This window comes from Delphinus delphis, chromosome 8, assembly GCF_949987515.2.
Source record: "Delphinus delphis chromosome 8, mDelDel1.2, whole genome shotgun sequence".
NCBI classification, from domain to species: Eukaryota; Metazoa; Chordata; class Mammalia; order Artiodactyla; family Delphinidae; genus Delphinus; species Delphinus delphis.
The window spans coordinates 50,566,138-50,572,396 of record NC_082690.1 but is presented as its reverse complement, the minus strand read 5'-3'; positions in this window follow the sequence as shown (position 1 = coordinate 50,572,396).

The following is a 6,259-nucleotide window of genomic DNA, read 5'->3' as shown; positions in this document are numbered from 1 at the left end:
CCTCACTCAGATAATCACATTAGTTTTGTCATTAAAAGCTCCCTTTTGTAGAAAGTACCTAAACCGCTTAAACCACCCAGAGAGGTCGCATACATTATCAAACACCAAGACAAACAAAAGGGATTTTCTGTTCCACATCTCAGTTTTCCTTATTCCTCAAAAAATCTGGGAAATCAAGGTAGAAATTATTTTGCAAATGGATAGTGGCAGGACAGCAATTCTCACTCCTTCCTTCCCCGGGAAGTCCCTTAGCAATCAGAACTGGGAAGACTGAAAAACTTCTGCGCTGGGGCCAGAAAAAAACAAAAGTTTAGCCAGGGATGAAGACAGCAGAGAAAGGAGTGGGGTAGAAAGAGTGTGCTTGCCTCTCTGCCACAGGAAATTGCATTTGGAACCAAGGAATGGTAGAAAAGCACAGGATTTGGGATCAGAACATGCCATTTACTAGATCTGTGGTTAGTGGTTGGGGGTGGAAGAGTTTCTTCATTTTTCTTGGCCTTATGGTCCTCCTTTATAACATGGAGGTAGGTAATATCTGCCTTGCTTCCTGCACAGGGATGTTAAGGGGCTCAAAATGAGAAAAAGCAGGCAGCAGAGTTCATGTAAACTATGATACAAGCACTACAGGGGAGGTATCTTTTGGCTTTCTTTTTATAACCCCCATGATGATAGGAGCTATGTCTATCTTTTTCACAATAACATGATGGGTGCCTAACCCTTGGTACATGATGAGTGCTGAAGATTTTTTTTTAAATAGTGCTTTTATTGCCTTTCTCACCAAGCTCCATCCTCCCTGCAAACTTCCATCCTTCAAGTCTCAGTTCAAATGTTACTTCTCCTTTAGAGCCTTCCTCAAACTTTCAGGATGAATTCATCACTTCAGCTTTCATGCTCCCACAGCATTCTGAATGCAACCCAAATTCTTAGCCCAAAGTATTTAATCATCTGACATTGTGACCGTCTCTCCCCTTTAATAGTGAGCTTCTTGAAAACAATAGGGCTTTGCCTTTGAATTCTTACTACCTAACACTGTACGGCATAGAGTAGCCATTCAATAAACGTTTGAATGAACAAATGATAAATGAACAAACAATCCAAAGAATTGCAGTTATTTGGCCCAGTGAAGAGAAATTCAAGGAGTAACTTAAGAATCAGACTTCAAAATAAAGGTTATTAAATTTTAGAGAAGATAATGTGTCTGTACTGCACACTGTGTTATTGTTATTTTTAGAGTTTAAGACTATTGGATGAGCTGAATAAACCATCAGTTTTTCATCTCCTTTGCTGGGTAAAACTTGAGGAAAGGGCCTTAAATTATAATGGAGAAGATTTAGGTTAGACTAGAGTTTCTCAACACCAACATTATTGCCATTTGGGGCCAGACAATTCTTTGTTGTGAGAGGCTGTCCTTTGCACTGCAGGATGTCCACTAAATTAGATGCCAGTACAACCCACCCCCTTACCCCACACACACATACACATCGACTTGTGATGACCAATAACATCTCCAGACATTGTCAAATGTCCCTGGGTGGTAAAATTGACACCAGTTGAAAACCACTGGCTTAGACCTAAAGAATAAACTCCTGCAGGTGAGGGTTTTGTGGCATCAGAAAAGAAGACAAAACAGGTAGTGTAACTGACCATGAGTTCCTTAGAGATAAAGCAGAAAATTTACTTTACTGCTTTATATTGTACCTTCCATTCTGAAGGTAGATGATTAACTAAATGAATTGACATCATGATAACACATGAAATGTCCCCTGTCGACCGTGAGATTTCTGAAACAAGAATAATCTGATAGCCTGTGTCAATGAAAAAGGAGGCCATTTATCAAATCATCTGGCTATTTCCACTGTACTGCACTTATTCAAGGGCATTTACTATACATCCTCAGTGTCATAGCACCTTACATATCACCTGAGCAAAAAGTTTCACTTGGAGTTTAATATCTTGGAGTTACTGATGGATGGTTTTCTGCACGCCTTTCTTTGGCTCTTTGCATCTAGATTTCAGGGGCTACAAAACAAAGAAAAGCAGTTAAAACCACTCTCCCAAAGCTAAGGAGGAAGTTTGTTAACAGATGCAAACATCACTGCATAGAATCACCTGATTCCCTATCTCTGCTCTGCCTCCACATGGCTGGTGAGCTGCTACTGGTCCCATAGTTCATCTGTGAGCCAAGTAGTGTAATAGTAGATACAAATGTCTGAGTAGATTCAGAAGCAGTTTTTCAAACTACTTCATTTGTTACAAAACATCATTCTTCCCCTTATTCAACTACCTACAATGACATTTAAACTGGCCAACGAACATCTATTCAGAAAAATTTTGACTGAGAGTGTTCCTCCAGACACTGTAAAATCCATATATTTCTAGATTAAGTCAGATCAGCAAATACACACACACACCCCAAGTATATATACATACCAGTAGTATATTTCATTAGTTCATTACAGTTTAATCATTATACTTTGGTGTTATGACTTTCCTTTATACTGAAAGGTCATATAAGAATGAATACAGTGAAATTTAGCAATATGTATAGAGAAATTGAAAATCTTATTCATTACATTACATTTTTCCACTTTCTGAGGCTCTTTCAGGAAGTTCCTGCCTGGGACTCTCCAGGCTGACTGATCTTAAGTACAGTGTGAACTGTTTGACTTTGTTTTCCTCTTTGTAGATGGCTGATAAAAAGCTTAGAGCCAAATTTTCTCGGCCTCTATCATCAGAAAACATCTAGAATTCCATGGCAGCGTTTCCCAGTGTGTGTTTGGCAGAGCATTAGTTCTTAAATGTTGTTGAAAAAGGGGTTCGAGATCAGTTTGGGAAATGTCACATTCTTGTTGATTTCACAATGAACGTGGCATATCAAAGTTTTGAGAGATTCTGTAGTAAAGATAATCTGTTTAAATTTATTTTAACCATATTCAAACAGTTTGATCATGTACCTCTTTTTTATATAACACCCACTCACATCTGGCCTTACTAGCATTCTGTGGAAACTGTTTTATAAATGCTGCTTTATGATTTGCATTCCTAGATAAATTTTACATCCCTATCCCTTTTAAATCTCTTCTGTCCCACTTATGCTGTGCTTACTGTATATCTTTAGATCACCCGAAATCCTTTCAGAACCAGGTGTGACAAAAATCTTAAAATAAATAATAAATAAACACGTGAGCTGTATGACCTTGGGCAAGTAACTTTCACATTCCAGGCCTGGGTTTCTTATTTATTTATTTATTTATTTTTTAAGAAGATGTTGGGGATAGGAATTTATTAATTTTATTTATTTATTTTTGCTGTGTTGGGTCTTCATTTCTGTGCGAGGGCTTTCTCTAGTTGTGGCAAGCAGGGGCCACTCTTCATCGCGGTGCGCGGGGCCTCTCACTATCGCGGCCTCTCTTGTTGCGGAGCACAGGCTCCAGACGCGCAGGCTCAGCAGTTGTGGATCACAGGCCCAGCCGCTCCACGGCATGTGGGATCCTCCCAGACCAGGACTCGAACCCGTGTCCCCTGCATTAGCAGGCAGATTCTCAACCACTGCGCCACCAGGGAAGCCCGTGGGTTTCTTATTAAAGACGTTAGCCATGTTAAACACACATGTGTTTGATCCCAAGACTGCTTTTCAGCTCTGCAATTTTATGTGTCTCCACTATTAGGCAGCAATATCTGTTAGAACCAGCCCTTTCCTTCACCCCCTTGCATTGAAAAGTGGCTCCAGAGAATCTATCCACTTGAATGGCTATTTCTAGTCAGTGTTCTATTCCCACCTAACATCAAGGCAGAGTTATATTCAGCTCCCTTGATAAAAAGTGCCAGGCTGATGGAGTAGGAGAGGGAGGCTGGGGCATGAGCAGTTGAAGTGAGGGAAAATCAGTGGGTCCAAGTTTTAGAGGTATTGAGTACTTGGAGACCTAGGGAAGCCCAGGGTAGGAAGTACTTTCCAAAATCCAGGGGAGCCCAGGACAGGAGGTCATGTGAGCACATCAGAGCTGTGAAAGATGCTTGGCTATAGAGATGAACAGAAAGCTTGGCCTTTCCACCCTGGAAAGTATCCATTCGTATAAATTTACCGAGGGCCTACTGAGACCAGCTGCCCAGCGTCACGCCATTACTAGATGCTGATTACTAGAAGAAGTAAGGCATAGTCCCTGCTCTCAGATAGGTAATCAAGTTGATCTGAGCTTTGAAGTATGCAAAGAAGTTTGCCAGTGAAAACACATTGGAGGGTAGTGATAAGAAGGGAATCAGACAGAGAAGCAGTATTTTATTTTATTTATTTTTTAAAATAAATACATTAATTTTTTATTTTATTTATTTTTGGCTGTGCTGGGTCTTCACTGCTGCGCACAGGCTTTCTCTAGTTGTGGCGAGCGGGGGCTACTCTTCGTTGCGGTGCGTGGGTTTCTCATTGCAAGTGGCTTCTCTTTTTGTGGAGCACGGGCTCTAGGCCTGCGGGCTTCAGCAGCTGTGGCACGTGGGCTTCAGTAGTTGTGGATTGCAGGCTCCAGAGTGCAAGCTCAGTAGTTGTGGCGCACAGGCTTAGTTGCTTTGCAGCATGTGCGATCTTCCCGGACCAGGGCTTGAACCTGTGTCCTCTGCATTGGCAGGCGGATTCTTAACTACTGCGCCACCAGGGAAGCCCAGGAACAGTATTTTAGAATAACAGAAATTTTTGTGTTTGAAGTGCAGGTTGTTAGGAAAGTCAAAGGCAGCAGTAAGAACGGGAAATGAGTGCAGAGAGGTAGATCCCAATTTTAGCAAAGGCTGTACCAGGGATCAAGTGATGGGTTGGCTCAGTGGAGTCAAATGTACTACAGTTGTAGGAGAATTAGGATGTTTGGGGTCTTCTTAAGAATGTATTGTGGTAAGTACAGTATAGTAGCAGCTCCTGAAGTATATTTCCTGAACACTATTTCCTTGAGCTCACATCCCATGCTTTGATTACCATCTATTGACCATGGCTCTCCAGCCCAGACCGGGTTACAGATCTTTACATCCAACAGTCCTACTTGACAGCTAGCTCCACTTGGTTATTTCAAAAGTATATAAAACTCAGCATGACAAAACTGAACTCATAATCTTCCTGCCAAACCTGGTCACCCAGTGGGGCTTTCTTTCCAGTTTATGACACCACCATCTATCCAAGCGCACAAGTCAGAAATCATCAACCTTGACATCTCCTGCCCAACTCATATCTCATATAAAACTCATCACCAAATCCCACTGGCATTCCTTACCAAATCTCTCTCAAATTCATCCACTTCTCATTTCCACCTCTACCACCCTAGTCAAAGCTCTCTTTCTCTTACTTGGACAACTGCAGCTGTGGCCTCCTATATTACATGCTTACCCCCTCCAGTACACTCTACAATTTATAGCCAGAGTGATCTTTTTAATGAAAATCTGTTCATGTCACTCCCCTGAATAAGGACAGTCGACGGTTTTTCATTCCTTATAAAGACTCCTTATCATGGTCTACTTGAATGAGCTTCCTCCCTGCCCAGGTCTCCAGATTCATCTTATGTCACTTTCTCTGTGGTCATGTGGTCATCTGCTGTCCCATACAGAGGCCTTCTTTCAGTTCCTTGAGTATACTACACTCGGGGCTTTTGCGCATGCCGTTTTCTCCACTCCTCTTCTAGCATAGCCCCCATTTACCGTTTAGATAACCTAAAACATCACCTCTCAGAACAGCATTCTCTTGCTCCCACAGACCAGCTCAGACTATTCCCTGCTAAATTTCCTAATAACACCACTCTTCATAACACTTATAATTGTACCCTCTGTCTGTATAATTTGACATTTCGTGCCTTCCTCCCACTGGAATGTAAACCTTATTAGTAGAGACACTGTGTTTGCTTTTTCACCATTGTATCCTCCAGGTTCCAGAACAACATCTTATGCCTTGTAAATGCTCTGTAAGTAAGAGCATTTCTGTAAGCAAAAGTTGTATTCTTTTTTTTTTTGCGGTAACGCAGGCCTCTCACTGTTGTGGCCTCTCCCATTGCGGAGCACAGGCTCCGGACGCGCAGGCTCAGCGGCCATGGCTCACGGGCCCAGCCGCTCCGCGGCATGTGGGATCTTCCCGGACCGGGGCACGAACCCGTATCCCCTGCATCGGCAGGCGGACTCCCAACCACTGCGCCACCAGGGAAGCCCAAAAGTTGTATTCTTGATCACCATTTCAGAAAGTCACACTGCATATTTACAGTTTTAAAAAAAAACTACTTAACTTTAACCCATCATT